Source organism: Heterodontus francisci, chromosome 6, assembly GCF_036365525.1.
Source record: "Heterodontus francisci isolate sHetFra1 chromosome 6, sHetFra1.hap1, whole genome shotgun sequence".
Classification (NCBI taxonomy): Eukaryota; Metazoa; Chordata; class Chondrichthyes; order Heterodontiformes; family Heterodontidae; genus Heterodontus; species Heterodontus francisci.
In genome coordinates this window covers 10,898,539-10,917,445 of record NC_090376.1, presented here as the reverse complement: position 1 = coordinate 10,917,445, position 18,907 = coordinate 10,898,539, and positions in this window count along the sequence as shown.

Below are 18,907 nucleotides of genomic sequence, written 5' to 3'. Positions count from 1 at the left end.
ATCATATCGATCTCGCCTCCCACTCCTGGATTCAAATTCTCCATGTCTGTCAAAATTTTAAAGATCTCTTTCGAGTTCTCTACCATCTATTATGGCCCCGTGGTGCGACCGTGAGTTGTTTCCACTGTTCAACTCCCCACCTGACCGCAGTAAGTGTATTTTTATCAGAGTTTAGCCCCTTGGTGTTTTATTATTAAAATAAACAGACAGCGACACATTTTCTTGTAGGTTTAAAAAACAGAAAAACAATTATTTATTGATCAATACACCTTATCCGAAATTGCCACAACCACATCCACTCATGCATTTGCTTGCAGACGCGCACACACACACAAACACACACAAGAGACAGACAGAGAAGGGAAAAAGGAAGGTGACTTTTAGTGGGGGGGGGGAGCGATAAACCTGTTGGATTTTCTTGGAAATCAATCCTTGATGGGTGCAGGACCATTATAAAATTTCTCTTTATTTACTCGATCTAAACCCTTCATGATTTTAAACACTTCCATCAAATCTCCTCTTAGCCTTTCATTCCTCCAAGGATGGAGGTGTTATGTAAGTGCTTCCATTTTTTGTGAAATATTTTGTGAGGACTCATACTTAAATTGTGGAAATGGATTAATTTTGGAAGACTGAAGATTTCATAGATGCTGGACTTTGTGTTTTGTTGAAAGTTCACTTAAAGGACACTGAGAGGTCTTATGTGAAAGCAAACCTTTGCTGGATATCACATACCTTAAGCTCAATACACAACAGAAACCTTGGTGACTTGGGGAAGATGTTTATGGAGAAGTGACATGTCAAGATTTATGACAGTCAGGAATTAGTTTCGCTTCTGAGATATTATTTTGGTTCAGTTGGGATGTGGACAGTGTTGAACAGCAGTTGGTTTTGTAGCCTGCTGAAAAGAACTCCCAGCTGATCTTTCCTGCACCTCTCTGAGACCCTGAGAAATCCAGAGTGCCAGCTCCTCTTTCTCTACATCTTTGAAAAAACCCTGCGAATCCACAATGTGATAATGAAACCCCTGATGCCACATTTCTCCTGGAAAGCCTACCAGACTAATTCTCAACATCTCCTGAATTAACTGCTTCTGAAAAGATCCCAGTGACCTGTCTCTGTGTACCCAGACACCAGACCAGACTGACAAACTTACATATAGAGTCATAGAGTCATACAGTCGTACAGCATAGAAACAGGCCCTTCGGCCCACCACGTCCATGCCAACCATAATGCCCATCTATACTAATCCCACCTGCTTGCATTAATTCCATATCCCTCTATGCCTTGCTCATTCAAGTACCTGTCCAGATGCCTCTTAAATGTTGCTACTGTTCCTGCCTCCACCACCTCCTCAGGCAGCTCATTCCAGATACCCACTATTCTTTGTGTGAAAAATTTACCCCTTTGATCCCTTTTAAACCTCCTCCCTCTCACCATAAATCTATGCCCTCTAGTTTTAGTCACCCCTACCATGGGAAACAGACTCTGGCTATCTACCCTATCTATGCCTCTCATAATTTTATATACCTCTATCATGTCTCCTCTCAGCCTCCTTCGCTCCAGGAAAAACAGACCCAGCCTATCCAGTCTCACTTTGTAACGTGGCACAGTGGTGCAGTGGTTAGCACCACAGCCTCACAGCTCCAGTGACCTGGGTTCAATTCTGGGTACTGCCTGTGTGGAGTTTGCAAGTTCTCCCTATGATTGTGTGGGTTTCTGATGGGAGCTCTGGTTTCCTCCCACAGCCAAAGACTTGCAGGTTGATAGGTAAATTGGCAATTATGAATTGCCCTTAGTATATGTAGGGGAATTGTGAGGATGTGGTAGGAATATGGGATTAATGTAGGATTAGTGTAAATGGGTGGTTGATGGTCAGCACAGACTCAGTGGGCTGAAGGGCTTGTTTCAGTGCTGTATCTCTAAATATAAATAAATAAACTCAAGCTCTCCAAACCAAGCAACATCCTTGTGAATCTTTTCTGCACCCTCTCTAGCTTAATCACATCTTTCCTATAGTGCGGTGACCAGAACTGCACACAGTACTCCAAATGCGGCCTAACCAACGTTATGTACAACTGTAATATGACGTCCCAACTCTTGTACTCAATGCCTCGGCCGATGAAGGCAAGCCTGCCATACGCCTTCTTCATCACCCTGTCTACCTGTGTTGCCACTTTCAGGGAACTATGGACTTGCACCCCAAGGTCTCTCTGCTCAACAACACTCCCCAGGGCCCTGCCATTCACTGTATATGTCCTGCCCTGGTTTAACTTCCCAAAATACATCACTTCACACCTGTTTGCATTAAATTCCATTTGCCAATCCCTTGCCCACTTTCCCAGTTGATTTATATCCTGTTGTAACCTTAGACAACCTTCTTCACTATAACACCAATTTTGTTGTCATCTGCAAATTTACTAATCATGCCCCCTACATTCACATCCAAGTCATTAATATATATGACAAACAACAGACGGCCCAGCACCGATCCCTGCAGCACACCACTTGTCACCGGCCTCCAATCTGAAAAGCAACCCTCCACTACCACCCTCTGTCTCCTATCACCAAACCAATTTTGTATTTAATTTCCTTTCAGGTGAAGCAGCGATTTACTTGTACTTCTTTCAATGTAGTATACTGTATTCGCTGCTCACAGTGTGGTCTCCTCTACATTGCGGAGACCAAGCGCAGACTGGGTGACCGCTTTGCGGAACATCTCCGCTCAGTCCGCAAGCAGGACCCTGAGCTTCCGGTTGCTTGCCATTTCAACACTCCCCCCTGCTCTCATGCTCACATCTCTGTCCTGGGATTGCTGCAGTGTTCCAGTGAACATCAACGCAAGCTCGAGGAACAGCATCTCATCTACCGATTAGGCACACTACAGCCTGCTGGACTGAACATTGAGTTCAATAATTTCAGAGCATGACAGCCCCCCACTTTACTTTCATTTTTAGTCATTTTTAGTTATTTTTTCTTCCTTTTTTTTGCATTCCTTTTTACATTTTTTGCATTTATTTCATTTCATCTTAGTTTGTTCAGTTTGCTTACCCACTGTTTTTTTTCAGGTTGTTTTTCTTCAGGTTTGCACTTGCTGATGTTCTATATTCAGCATATTCACACCTAATCTGTACTAATGCTTTGTCTTTCAAAACACCATTAACATATTGTTTGCCTTTGCTCCGTGACCTTTTGGTCAGCTATGTGGCCTGGTCCAATCTGCACCTTCTCCTTTGTTATCTCTTGCCCAACCCCCACCTCACTTGTTTATAATCTGTGACTTTTCTAATATTTGTCAGTTCCGAAGAAGGGTCACTGACCCGAAACGTTAACTTGCTTCTCTTTCCACAGATGCTGCCAGACCTGCTGAGTGAATCCAGCATTTCTTGTTTTTGTTTCAGATTTCCAGCATCCGCAGTATTTTGCTTTTATTTGTATTTAATTTGTTAGCTCACCCTGGATCCTATGTGTTCGAACCTTCCAGACCAGCCTACCATGCGGGACCTGGTCAAAGGACTTGCCAAAGTCCATGTAGACAACGTCCATCGCCCTGCCCTCGTCAATCTTCTTGGTCACCTCCTCGAAAAATTCAATGAAATTTGTGAGACATGATTTCCCACGCACAAAGCCATGCTGACTATTCCTAATCAGCCCATGCCTTTCCAAATGCATATAAATCCTGTCTCTCAGAATCCCTTCCAATAACTTTCCCACCACCACTGATGTAAGGCTCACTGGCCTATAGCTCCCTGGCTTATCCCTGCTGCCCTTCTTAAATAAAGGCACAACATTAGCTATCCTCCAGTCTTCTGGTACCTCACCCGTGGCTAACGATGATACAAAAATCTCCGCCAGGGCCCCAGCAATCTCCTCCCTTGCTTACCATAGCATCCTAGGATACACCTGGTCAGGCCCTGGAGATTTATTCACCTTAATGCACTTCAAAACCTCCAACACCTCCTCCTTTGTAATGTTGATATGCTCCAGGATATTGCTGTTCCCTCCCTTGAACTAATTAGCTTCCATGACCTTCTCCACGGTAAATACTGACGAGAAGTATTCATTTAAGACCTCGCCCATTTCCCGTGGCTCCACACATAGATTGCCACACTGATCCTTAAGGGGACCTACTCTCTCCCTAGCTACCCTTTTACTCTTAATATACTTATAGAATCTTTTAGGATTCTCCTTTATCTTATCTGCCAGGGAAATCTCATGGCCCCTTTTCGCCCTCCTAATTTCCTTCTTAAGTGTACTCCTACATCCCCTATACTCGTCAAGGGACTCACTTGATCCCAGCTGCCTATACCTGACATATGCCTCCTTCTTTGTCCAGACCAGTCTCTCAATATCCCACGTCAACCAAGGTTCCGTAAACTTGCCAGCCTTGCCCTTCCATCTAACAGGAACATGCCAGCCCTGAGCTCTTCCTATCTCACTTTTAAAAGCCTCCCACTTGCCAGACATCCCTTTACCTGTAAACAGCCTCTCCCATTCAACTTTTGAGAATTCCTGTCTGATACCATCGAAATTAGCCTTCCCTCAATTTAGGACTTCAACCTGAGGGCCAGTCCTATCCTTTTCCATAACTATCTTGAAGCTAATAGAGTTATGGTCACTGGTCCCAAAGTTCTCCCCCACTGACACATCAACCACCTGCCCATCCTCATTTCCTAAGAGGAGGTCGAGTGTAGCCCCTTCTCTAGTAGGGCCATCCACATGCTGCTGCAGAAAACTATCCTGGACACACTTAACAAATTCTTCCCCATCTGATCCCTTAGCACTAAGGCAGTCCCAGTCAATATTAGGGAAGTTAAAATCACCTACTATTACAACCCTATAATTCCTACACTTATCTGTGATTTCCCTACATATATGCTCCTCCACTTCCCTCTGACTATTGGGGGGCCTATAGTATAATCCCATCAAAGTGATCACCCCTTTCTTATTTCTAAGTTCTACCCATATGGCCTCGCTGGACATTCCCCCCGGGATATCCTCTCTAAGTACTGCTGTGATGTCCTCCCTAATCAATAGTGCAACTCCCCCTCCTGTCTTACCTCCACCTCTGTCACGCCGGAAGGATCGGTACCCCGGAACATTAAGCTGCCAGTCCTGCCCATCCCTCAACCCCGTTTCCGTAATAGCTATAATATCACAACCCCATGTACCGATCCATGCTCTGAGTTCATCTTTTTTTCTTCAAGAATTAGCAAATATTTGGCCAAAGTATTCTTTTTTGACTTTTTTTGCAAGAGTGAATTTCTTTATTTTTTTCTGAGTGAGTTTGTGTGAGGTATTTAAAAAGTGAACTTTCATATTTCAATCTGTGTGTTAATGCTTTGGTTCGTTACTGGATAAGTCTTGTTTGTATAATAAACTGATAATCTGTTGTTTATTAAAGAAACCTAGTTGGTGTATTTTATTCTGGGATAGAGTAGAGTATATGATTGACCACATCGGTAACTGGGTAAACATTTAAAATATATGTTGTGACCTGTGGAGAAGTGGAACTAGAAAAGACAGTGCACTCCTCCCACCTCGGTTGTAACAATAAGTTTAGCATAATGTCCTGGCTTTTGTCCTCTATGCCTCTATTCATAAAGACCAGAATTCCATAAGCTTTATTATGTCTTTTGGGCCTCCTTATCTCGAGAGACAATGGATACGCGCCTGGAGGTGGTCAGTGGTTTGTGAAGCAGCGCCTGGAGTGGCTATAAAGGCCAATTCTGGAGTGACAGGCTCTTCCACAGGTGCTGCAGAGAAATTTGTTTGTTGGGGCTGTTGCACAGTTGGCTCTCCCCTTGCGCCTCTGTCTTTTTTCCTGCCAACTACTAAGTCTCTTCGACTCGCCACAATTTAGCCCTGTCTTTATGGCTGCCCGCCAGCTCTGGCGAATGCTGGCAACTGACTCCCACGACTTGTGATCAATGTCACACGATTTCATGTCGCGTTTGCAGACGTCTTTATAACGGAGACATGGACGGCCGGTGGGTCTGATACCAGTGGCGAGCTCGCTGTACAATGTGTCTTTGGGGATCCTGCCATCTTCCATGCGGCTCACATGGCCAAGCCATCTCAAGCGCCGCTGACTCAGTAGTGTGTATAAGCTGGGGATGTTGGCCGCTTCAAGGACTTCTGTGTTGGAGATATAGTCCTGCCACCTGATGCCAAGTATTCTCCGAAGGCAGCGAAGATGGAATGAATTGAGACGTCGCTCTTGGCTGGCATACGTTGTCCAGGCCTCGCTGCCGTAGAGCAAGGTACTGAGGACACAGGCCTGATACACTCGGACTTTTGTGTTCCGTGTCAGTGCGCCATTTTCCCACACTCTCTTGGCCAGTCTGAACATAGCAGTGGAAGCCTTACCCATGCGCTTGTTGATTTCTGCATCTAGAGACAGGTTACTGGTGATAGTTGAGCCTAGGTAGGTGAACTCTTGAACCACTTCCAGAGCGTGGTCGCCAATATTGATGGATGGAGCATTTCTGACATCCTGCCCCATGATGTTCGTTTTCTTGAGGCTGATGGTTAGGCCAAATTCATTGCAGGCAGACGCAAACCTGTCGATGAGACTCTGCAGGCATTCTTCAGTGTGAGATGTTAAAGCAGCATCGTCAGCAAAGAGGAGTTCTCTGATGAGGACTTTCCGTACTTTGGACTTCGCTCTTAGACGGGCAAGGTTGAACAACCTGCCCCCTGATCTTGTGTGGAGGAAAATTCCTTTATTAAGCTTTATTAAGTGCACTGTTAATCTGCATTGCTATCTCTCGATGCAGAAATTAACAAGTGCATGGGAAACGCGTCCGCTGCTATGTCCAGACTGGCCAAGAGGGTGTGGGAAAATAGCGCACTGACACGGAACACAAAAGTCCGAGTGTTTCAAGCCTGTGTCCTCAGTACCTTGTTCTACGGCAGTGAGGCCTGGACAACGTATGTCAGCCAAGAGCGACGTCTCAACGCATTTCACCTTCGCTGTCTCCGGAGAATCCTTGGCATCAGGTGGCAGGACCGTATCTCCAACGCAGAAGTGCTCGAGGCAGCCAGCATCCCCAACATGTATGCTCTATTGTGCCAGTGGCGCTTGAGATGGCTTGGCCATGTGAGCCACATGGAAGATCGCAGGATCCCCAAGGATGTATCGTACAGCGAACTCGTCACTGGTATCAGACCCACCGGCCGTCCATGTCTCCGCTTTAAAGACATTTGCAAACATGACATGAAGTCCTGCGACATTGACCACAAGTCGTGGGAGCCAGTTGCCAGCAATCGCCAGAGCTGGCAGACAGCTATAGAGGCGGGGCTGAAGAGAGGCGAGTCGAAGAGACTTGGCAGTTGGCAGGAAAAGGGACAGCAGTGTGAGGAGAGAGCCAACTGTGTAACAGCCCCGACAACCAACTTTACCTGCAGTGCATGTGGAAGAGTCTGTGACTCTAGAATTGGCCTTTATAGCCACTCCAGGCGTTGCTCCAGAAACCACTGACCACCTCTAGGCGCTCACCCATTGTCTCTCGAGACAAGGAGGCCAAAAAAGGAAAAAAAATCTTTATTGCTGCTTTCAAAGATTTGTGCACAAACTCCCCCAGCTCCTTCTGTTTTTGCATCCTCTTTAAACTTGGTCCATTTTGTATGTATGGCCATTCCTTATATGTCCTACCAAAATGTCAGCGGCACCAACCAGACATGTGCAAGTGAGCACTTCTTGGTAATGTCTATCATGTTGCAATATATTAACTGCATTAAAAAAATGAAACAATTTGCAATCACAGGACATCCCATCTGCTAGCTGGAGTCATATCTAGCGCAAAGGAAGATGATTGTGGTTGTTGGAGGTCAATCATCTCAACTCCAGGTCATCACTGCAGGATTTTCTCAGGGTAGTGTCCTAGGTCCACCCATCTTCAGCTGCTTCATCAATGACCTTCCTTCAATCATAAAGTCAGGAGTGGGGATGTTCGCTGATGATTGCACAATGTTCAGCACCATTCGCAACTCCTCAGACACTGAAGCAGTCCATGTAGAAATGCAGCAAAACCTGGACAATATCCAGGCTTGGGCTGATAAGTGGCAAGTAACATTCGCACCACACAAGTGCCAAGCAATGGCCATCTCCAACAAGAGAGAATCTAACCATCTCCCCTTGACATTCAACGGCATTACAATCGAAGAATCCCCCCCTATCAACATCCTGGGGGATACCATTGACCAGAAACTGAACTGGAGTAGCCATATAAATACTGTGGCTACAAGAGCAGATCAGAGGCTAGGAATTCTGCGGTGAGTAACTCACCTCCTGACTCCCCAAAGTCTGTCCACCATTGGGAGCCGTTTAGAATTCAGTAAAGGAGGACAAAGGGATTGATTAAGAAGGGGAAAATGGAGTATGATAGTAAGCTTGCCGAGAACATAAAAACTGACTCTAAAAGTTTTTACAGATATGTGAAGAGAAAAAGATTAGTAAAGACAAATATGGGTCCCTTACAGCCAGAAACAGGGGAATTTATAATGGGGAACAAAGAAATGGCAGACCAATTAAATACATACTTTGGTTCTGTCTTCATAAAGGAGGACAAAAATTACCTCCCAGAAATGTTGGGGAACATAGGGTCTAGTGAGAAGGAGGAACTGTATGAAATCAGTATTAGTAGGGAAATGTTGTTAGGGAAATTGATGGGATTGAAGGCCGATAAATCCCCAGGGCCTGATAATCTACATCCCAGAGTATTTAAGGAAGTGGCCCTTGAAATAGCAGATGCATTGCTGGTCGTTTTTCAAAATTCTATAGACTCTGGAACAGTTCCAATGGATTGGAGGGTACCTAATGTAACCCCACTATTTAAAAAATGAGGCAGAGAGAAAACAGGGAATTATAGACCAGTTAGCCTAACTCAGTAGTGGGGAAAATGCTAGAGTCCATTATAAAAAATGTAATAGCAGAGCACTTGGAAAACAATGACATGATTGGACAAGGTTAACATGGATTTACGAAAGGGAAATCATGCTTGACAAATTTTTATTTATTTATTTAGAGATACAGCAATGAAATAGGCCCTTCGGCCCACCGGGTCTGTGCCGACCAACAACCACCCATTTATACTAATCCTACATTAACCCGGGTAGGATTAAGAAAAATCCCAAGGCGTTCTACACTTATGTGAGGAACAAGAGGATGGCCAGAGTGAGGGTAGGGCCGATCAGGGATAGTGGAGGGAACTTGTGCCTGGAGTCGGAGGAGGTAGGGGAGGTCCTTAATGAATACTTTGCTTCAGTATTCACTAGTGAGAGGGACCTTGTTGTTTGTGAGGACAGCGTGAAACAGGCTGATATGCTCGAACAGGTTGATGTTAAGAAGGAGGATGTGCTGGAAATTTTGAAAGACATGAGGATAGATAAATCCCCGGGGCCAGACGGGATATACCCAAGGTTATTACGGGAAGCGAGGGAAGAGATTGCCGCGCCTTTGGCGATGATCTTTGCGTCCTCACTGTCCACTGGAGTAGTACCCGATGATTGGAGTGTGGTAAATGTTATTCCCTTGTTCAAGAAAAGGAATAGGGATAACCCTGGGAATTACAGACCAGTCAGTCTTACGTCGATGGTGGGCAAATTATTGGAGAAGATTCTGAGAGACAGGATTTATGATTATTTGGAAAAGCATAGTTTGATTAGAGATAGTCAGCATGGCTTTGTGAGGGGCAGGTCATGCCTCACAAGCCTTATTGAATTCTTTGAGGATGTGACAAAACACATTGATGAAGGAAGAGCAGTGGATGTGGTGTATATGGATTTTAGCAAGGCGTTTGATAAGGTTTCCCATGGTAGGCTCATTTAGAAAGTAAGGAGGCATGGGATACAGGGAAATGTGGCTGTCTGGATACAGAATTGGCTGGCCCATAGAAGACAGAGGGTGGTAGTAGATGGAAAGTATTCAGCATGGAGCTCGGTGACCAGTGGTGTTCCACAAGGATCTGTTCTGGGACCTCTGCTCTTTGTGATTTTTATAAATGACTTGGATGAGGAAGTGGAAGGCTGGGTTAGCAAGTTTGCCGATGACACGAAGGTTGCTGGAGTTGTGGATAGTGTGGAGGGCTGTTGTAGGTTGCAACGGGACATTGACAGGATGCAGAGCTGGGCTGAGAAGTGACAGATGGAGTTCAACCTGGAAAAGTGTGAAGTGATTCATTTTGGAAGGTCGAATTCTTGGCAGTGTGAAGGAACAGAGGGATCTTGGGGTCCACCTCCATAGATCCCTCAAAGTTGCCACCCAAGTTGATAGGGTTGTTAAGAAGGCGTATGGTGTGTTGGCTTCCATTAACAGGGGAATTGAGTTTAAGAGTCGCAAGGTAATGCTGAAGCTCTGTAAAGCCCTGGTTACACCACACTTGGAATATTGTGTTCAGTTCTGGTCACCTCATTATAGGAAGGATGTGGAAGCTTTAGAGAGGGTGCAGAGGAGATTTACCAGGATGCTGCCTGGACTGAAGGGCATGTCTTACGAAGAAAGGTTGAGGGAGCTAGGGCTTTTCTCATTGGAGTGAAGAAGGATGAGAGGTGACTTGATAGAGGTGCACAAGATGATGAGAGGCATAGATAGAGTGGATAGCCAGAGACCTTTTCCCAGTGCGGAAAGGGCTATCACCAGGGGGCATAATTTGAAGGTGATTGGAGGAAGGTTTAGGGGAGATGTCAGAGGTAGGTTCTTTACACAGAGAGTGGTGGGTGCGTGGAATGCACTGCCAGCGGTGGTAGTAGAAGCAGATACATTAGGGGCATTTAAGCGACTCTTGGATAGGTACATGGATGATAGTAGAATGAAGGGTATGTAGGTAGTTTGATCTTAGAGTAGGTTAAAGGGTCGCCACAACATCGTGGGCTGAAGAGCCTGTACTGTGCTGTACTGTTCTATGTTCTAACCCCATATACCCTACCATATCCACACCTTTCTCCTACCTACACTAGGGGCAATTTACAATGGCCAATTTACCTATCAACCTGCAAGTCTTTGGCTGTGGGAGGAAACCGGAGCACCCAACGGAAACCCACGCGGTCACAGGGAGAACTTGCAAACTCCGCACAGACAGTACCCAGAACTGAACCCGGGTCGCTGGAGCTGTGAGACTGCGGTGCTAACCACTGCACCACTGTGCCGCCCAAATCTACTGGAATTTTTTGAGGATGTAACTAGTATAATAGCTAAGGGAGAACCAGTGGATGTCGTGTATTTGGACTTTCAGAAGGCTTTCGATAAGGTCCCACATAAGAGATTCTTTTGGGCCTCCTTATCTCGAGAGACAATGGATACGCGCCTGGAGGTGGTCAGTGGTTTGTGAAGCAGCGCCTGGAGTGGCTATAAAGGCCAATTCTGGAGTGACAGGCTCTTCCACAGGTGCTGCAGAGAAATTTGTTTGTCGGGGCTGTTGCACAGTTGGCTCTCCCCTTGCGCCTCTGTCTTTTTTCCTGCCAACTACTAAGTCTCTTCGACTCGCCACAATTTAGCCCTGTCTTTATGGCTGCCCGCCAGCTCTGGCGAATGCTGGCAACTGACTCCCACGACTTGTGATCAATGTCACAGGATTTCATGTCGCGTTTGCAGACGTCTTTATAGCGGAGACATGGACGGCCGGTGGGTCTGATACCAGTGGCGAGCTCGCTGTACAATGTGTCTTTGGGGATCCTGCCATCTTCCATGCGGCTCACATGGCCAAGCCATCTCAAGTGCCGCTGACTCAGTAGTGTGTATAAGCTGGGGGTGTTGGCCGCTTCAAGGACTTCTGTGTTGGAGATATAGTCCTGCCACCTGATGCCAAATATTCTCCGAAGGCAGCGAAGATGGAATGAATTGAGACGTCGCTCTTGGCTGGCATACATTGTCCAGGCCTCGCTGCCGTAGAGCAAGGTACTGAGGACACAGGCCTGATACACTCGGACATTTGTGTTCCGTGTCAGTGCGCCATTTTCCCACACTCTCTTGGCCAGTCTGGACATAGCAGTGGAAGCCTTACCCATGCGCTTGTTGATTTCTGCATCTAGAGACAGGTTACTGGTGATAGTTGAGCCTAGGTAGGTGAACTCTTGAACCACTTCCAGAGCGTGGTCGCCAATATTGATGGATGGAGCATTTCTGACGTCCTGCCCCATGATGTTCGTTTTCTTGAGGCTGATGGTTAGGCCAAATTCATTGCAGGCAGACGCAAACCTGTCGATGAGACTCTGCAGGCACTCTTCAGTGTGAGATGTTAAAGCAGCATCGTCAGCAAAGAGGAGTTCTCTGATGAGGACTTTCCGTACTTTGGACTTCGCTCTTAGACGGGCAAGGTTGAACAACCTGCCCCTTGATCTTGTGTGGAGGAAAATTCCTTCTTCAGCGGATTTGAACGCATGTGAAAGCAGCAGGGAGAAGAAAATCCCAAAAAGTGTGGGTGCGAGAACACAGCCCTGTTTCACACCACTCACACCACTAAGAGATTAGTGTGCAAAATTAAAGCACATGGGATTGGGAGGTAAAGTACTGATATGGATAGAGAACCGGTTGGCAGACAGGAAACAAAGAGTAGGAATAAACGGGTCTTTTTCCGAGTGCCAGGCAATGGCTAGTGAGGTACCTCAGGGATCAGTGCTAGGACCCCAGCTATTCACAATATATATTAATGATATAGATGAGGGAATTAAATGTAATATATCCAAGTTTGCAGATGACACAAAGCTGGATGGGAGTGTGAGCTGTGAGGAGGATGCAAAGAAGCTCCAGTGTGATTTGGGCAGGTTGAGTGAGTGGGCAAATACATGGCAGATGCAGTATAATGTGGATAAATGTGAGGTTATCCACTTTGGCAGCAAAAACAGAAAGGCAGATTATTATCTGAACGGCAATAGATTGGGAAAGGGGGAGGTGCAGCAAGACCTGGGTGTCCTTGTGCACCAGTCGCTGAAAGTAAGCTTGTAGGTGCAGCAGGCAGTTAAGAAGGCAAATGGTATGTTGGCCTTCATAGCGAGAGGATTCGAGTACAGGAGCAAGGATGACTTGCCGCAATTGTGGTGAGACCACATCTGGAGTATTGTGGGCAGTTTTGGTCTCCTTATCTGAGGAAGGATGTTCTTGCAATGGAGGGAGTGCAGCAAAGGTTCACCAGACTGATTCCTGGGATGGCAGGACTGACATATGAAGAGAGATTGGGTCGATTAGTCTTGTATTCACTAGAGTCTCGAAGAATGAGAGGGGATCTCATAGAAACCTACAAAATTCTAACAGGACTGGACAGACTAGATGCAGGAAGGATGTTCCCAATGGTGGGGGAGTTCAGGACCAGGGGTCACAATCTAAGGATAAGGGGTAAGCCATTTAGGATTGAGAAGAGGAAGGATTTCTTCACCCAGAGAGTGGTGAACCTGTGGAATTCTCTACCATGGAAAGCAGTTGAGGCCAAATCATTAAATATATTCAAGAGTTAGATATAGTTCTTAGGGCTAAAGGAATCAAGGGATATGGGGAGAAAGCGGGAACAGGTTACTGAGTTTGGACGATCTGCCATGGTCGTATTGAATGGCGGTACAGGCTTGAAGGGCCGAATGGCCTACTCCTGCTCCTATTTTCTGTGTTTCTATGTACGAGGAGTATAGGGGATGTGGGAGTACACTTAAGAAGGAAATTAGGAGGGCGAAAAGGGGCCATGAGATTTCCCTGGCAGATAAGATAAAGGAGAATCCTAAAAGATTCTATAAGTATATTAAGAGTAAAAGGGTAGCTAGGGAGAGAGTAGGTCCCCTTAAGGATCAGTGTGGCAATCTATGTGTGGAGCCACGGGAAATGGGCGAGGTCTTAAATGAATACTTCTCGTCAGTATTTACCGTGGAGAAGGTCATGGAAGCTAATTAGTTCAAGGGAGGGAACAGCAATATCCTGGAGCATATCAACATTACAAAGGAGGAGGTGTTGGAGGTTTTGAAGTGCATTAAGATTGATAAATCCCCAGGGCCTGACCAGGTGTATCCTAGGATGCTATGGGAAGCAAGGGTTGATGGGGCCCAGGCAGAGATTTTTGTATCATCGTTAGCCACGGGTGAGGTACCAGAAGACTGGAGGATAGCTAATGTTGTGCCTTTATTTAAGAAGGGCAGCAGGGATAAGCCAGGGAGCTATAGGCCAGTGAGCCTTACATCAGTGGTGGTGGGAAAGTTATTGGAAGGGATTCTGAGAGACAGGATTTATATGCATTTGGAAAGGCAAAGTCTGATTAGGAATAGTCAGCATGGCTTTGTGCGTGGAAATCATGTCTCACGAATTTGATTTGAGTTTTTTGAGGAGATGACCAAAAGGATTGACGAGGGCAGGGCGATGGACGTTGTCTACATGGACTTTGGCAAGGCCTTTGACCAGGTCCCGCATGGTAGGCTGGTCCGGAAGGTTCGAGCACATGGGATCCAGGGTGAGCTAGTCAATTGGATACAAAATTGGCTTGCTGATAGGAGGCAGAGGGTGGTAGTGGAGGGTTGTTTTTCAGATTGGAGGCTGGTAACCAGTGGTGTGCCGCAGGGATCGGTGCTGGGTCCTCTGTTGTTTGTCATATATATTAATGATTTGGATGTGAATGTAGGGAGCATGATTAGTAAGTTTGCAGATGACAACAAAATTGGTGGTATTGTGGACAGTGAAGAAGGTTGTCTAAGGTTACAGCAGGATATAGATCAACTGGGAAAGTGGGCAAGAAATTGGCAAATGGAATTTAACGCAGACAGGTGCGAAGTGATGCATTTTGGGAAGTTAAACCAGGGCAGGACATATACAGTGAATGGCAGGGCCCTGGGGAGTGTTGTTGAGCTGAGAGACCGTGGGGTGCAAGTACATAGTTCCCTGAAAGTGGCAACACAGGTAGACAGGGTGGTGAAGAAGGCGTATGGCATGCTTGCCTTCATCGACCAAGGCATTGAGTACAAGAGTTGGGACGTCATATTACAGTTGTACATAACGTTGGTTAGGCCGCATTTGGAATACTGTGTGCAGTTCTGGTCACCGTACTACAGGAAAGATGTGATTAAGCTAGAGAGGGTGCAGAAAAGATTCACCAGGATGTTGCTTGGTTCGGAGGGCTTGAGTTATAAAGAGAGATTGGATAGGCTGGGTCTGTGTTCCCTGGAGCGAAGGAGGCTGAGAGAGGACGTGATAGCGATGTACAAAATTATGAGAGGCATAGATAGGATAGATAGCCAGAATCTGTTTCCCATGGTAGGGGTGACTAAAACTAGAGGGCATAGATTTAAGGTGAGAGGGAGGAGGTTTAAAGGGGATCAAAGGGGTAACTTTTTCACTCAGAGAATAGTGGGTATATGGAATGAGCTGCCTGAGGTGGTGGAGGCAGGAACAGTAGCAACATTTAAGAGGAATCTGGACAGGTACTTGAATGAGCAAGGTATAGAGGGATATGGAATTAATGCAGGCAGGTGGGATTAGTATAGGCAGGCATTATGGTCAGCATGGATGCGGTGGGCCAAAGGGCCTATGTCTCTGCTGTACGACTCTATGTTTCTACCTTGTCATGGGCAATTAGGGATGGGCAACAAATGCTGGCCTGACCAACGCGCCCACATCCCATGAAACAAATAAAAAAATGCTTCATTTTGTCTCAGCTTTGGCTAACTGGTAGCATTCTCGCCTGTCAGTCAGAAGGTTATGAGTTTAAGTCTTACTCCAGACACTTGAGCATAAAATCCAGGCTGACACTCCTGTGCAATACTGTGGGAATGCTGCACTGTTGGAGGTGCCACCTTTTCGATGAGACGTTAAACTGAGGCCCTGTCTACCTTCTCAGGTGGATGTAAAAGATCCCACAGCATCATTTCTCCCTAGGGTCCTGGCCAATATTTATTCTTCAATCAACATTACTAAAACAAATCATCTGGTGAGTATCGCATTGCTGTTTGTGGGAGTTTGCTGTATGCAGAACGGCTGCCGTTTTTCCTACACTACAAGTGACCATGTTTTGGATATATTTAACTGGCTGTAAAGCGCCTTGCAAGGACCTGAGGTCGTGAAAGAAAGTTTTCTTTTTCTTTGGAGACTTAAGAACATAGTCTAGGCTGACACTCAGTGTAGGACTGAAGGAGTGCTGTCTTATGAATGAGACATTAAAGCAAGGCCCCCTCTGTCCTCTCAATTGGATGTAAAAGATCCCATGGCCACTATTTGAGGAGTCCTGCCTAACATTTATGCCTCAAATAACATTACTAAAATAGGTTATCTGGCCATTACTTTATTGCTGTTTGTGGGGACCTTGCTGTGTGCAAACTGGCTGCCATGTTTCAGCGTGCATGGCACAGGCTCCAAGCACTTTTGATGTGAAATTGTTATCAGGGTATTTCCATCATAAGACACCTGGCAAAATGGAGTTGACCACGTAACTGGTGTGAATGATACGGTTAAGGCACGTGATTACAAAGTGTAGCTCAAAAAAGTGAATGGCATTTTTTTGAAAAAAGCATTTCTGAAGCCGCTATTGGCAGTGAAAGGCAGTGAAAATCGACCCCTGGGAAGTAGGTGTGTCTGGACATCAGACAAGAAGTGGCTCAGGCTTCCCTGCGATACACACCAGGTGTCGCACAGCCTCCTGATTCCCAGCGGTTGGGCGGGGGTGTTTGGCCATTTTTGTGAGGTTGTGGTTGGCAGCTGGCCTGTCCCTGATTTGTACTCCAGCAGGATTCAGCGCCTTCATTGGAGAGTGGGATAGACTGGTGGTGAGATGGGCAAATGGTGAAATGGCATTTTAGAGCATTCGTAGAACAAGTGACTTGTTGTCAATGATTAGTCATTGCTCAGATACTATAACGCCTTTAACAACCTCAAGAAACCCCAAAAGCACTTCGCAACCAATTGAATTCTTTTGAAGTGGTTGCTGCTGTAATGTAGAAAACATGGTAGGTAATTTGTGCACAGCAAACTTCCACAAAACTCCCCTGATCTTCTTCAAAATAGTGCCGTGGGATCTTTAATGTCCACCGGAGAGGGAAGATGGGCCTTGATTTAACATCTCACCTGTAAGTTCCAATTCGTATCAGTTTCTTAACAGCTTCATAATTTTTTCATGCACAATCATGGGGAGCTAATACCACTACTCAGTGGCAAGCGTTAACCCAGTGGGTGTGTAGCGTTGTACCAAATCACATGCCCGAACCGATAAAAGTGTCAAATAAAAAGTCAATATGCAAGACTCAGGTCCTATTCAACCAAGTGAATGTCTGCCGCCTGGCTGAGAATATAAAGTTTGTGTGATACTCTGGCCAGGCTGCCGCATTCCTTTTTTTGTTAAAACGAAAGTGTCGTTCACTTCATAGAGCTCCACTGCGTAATCCCATGTGTAACACAGAGCTCAAACCCACAGAACCTGCCTGTGAAAATAGTCCAGTCTTTCCCTGGACCCTCCCCTCTTTTGCAAACACAGTGCTGAATGCAAACTGTGTAAAGTAGGAGGGCCACACATTATTTCAGGAGCATAACTTGTCTTTTCTTAAAATAAGAGCTCAAGTTAGAACTGTTCAGTTTGTCCCCCATCGCTTCAGTGAAAAGTACCTTTCATGAAATATTTACTTGTGTTTTGTGTGTTTGCTGGAGGGCGTGGAGAAGATGATCACTGTTTGGTCGACATGCAAAAGCAGGAAAAAATTCAACATGGAAAAGTTCTCCATACAGAGGCACCAGCAGAGTTGTGGCTGAATGCTGTTAATATTGAGAGTTGGCAGATACAAAGGGTTTTCTGCACAGTGCGAAAGAATTTAAAGAAAGACTTTCATTTATATCGCATCCCTCACAAACTCAGGATGTCCCAAAGGGCTTTATATTCAATGAGTTACTTTTGAACACGAGCCACTGTTGTAATGCAGGAAATGCTTTTCAGATCAGGAAGCCACTTCCGGGCATTCGGTTGCCATCTTGGTGACATTAGCTGGCAAGTTCTCAATGAACTAGCACACACAGGCAGACCATGTGTAGGTTGTCATCAATCCCTCAACTGAATCTGCACCAGGCATGGACGTTACAATCACCTGCTCCAGAAGTGGAAGATGAGGGCCTATCCAAAGTCCAATTGTGGCCATGAGTCTCAGAGCATGGAACCTATCACATCAACCTGCCCACTAAGATCTGTTGTGGGAGGTTCCTCACTTCTTCACTCAGCCTCTCAGAAAGCCATAATGGAGAGCCAAACTAAACATCCCAATATAAGCTTTTCCCATCACAATAAGGTAGTAGCAATGCAGGAAATGCAGCAATTTACACACAGCAAGATTCCATGAACAGCAATATGATAATGACGAGATAATTTTTTAAAAGAAAAGTCAAGTTGGTTGAGGGGCCAAGACGCCAGGGCGAGCTCCTAAGCTCTTAAAAATAGGTGCATATAAAAGATGCCACAGCACTAAGAGGACAGACTGGGCCTTCTTTTAACATCACATCAAACACAAAGTACCTCTGCCTGTGCAGCACTGGGTGTTGGCCTAGATGGTGTGCTGTAATCTCTGGGCTGAGACTTGAACCTATGACGCAAAAGGCAGGCGTGCTACCAACTAAGCCACTGCTGACCACATTATAAAAACAATACATTATAGCGGTAACTGCAGTTTGGCATTGGGTAATCTTTATAAGGCCAAACAAATGGACAAGGAACTTTCAGTATCTAATAGTTGAGTTAAAGAATGATTCTCATTGTAAACATGAATGGAACCGACAAGAGTTCAAAGATCAAGGAGAAGCACCTTTTAGTTTTTGAGCTTTGACTGATGCTATCTCGAGAAACATCTCTGCTTTTAAAAGGGCTACCCTCATCGATGTAAAACCCGCCTCACCACAGCAACCCCTAAGATCAAGGCCCAGAGCAATGCTGAGGAAGCCAATCCGAGCTGAGCCGCAGTTTGCTGCTGTATA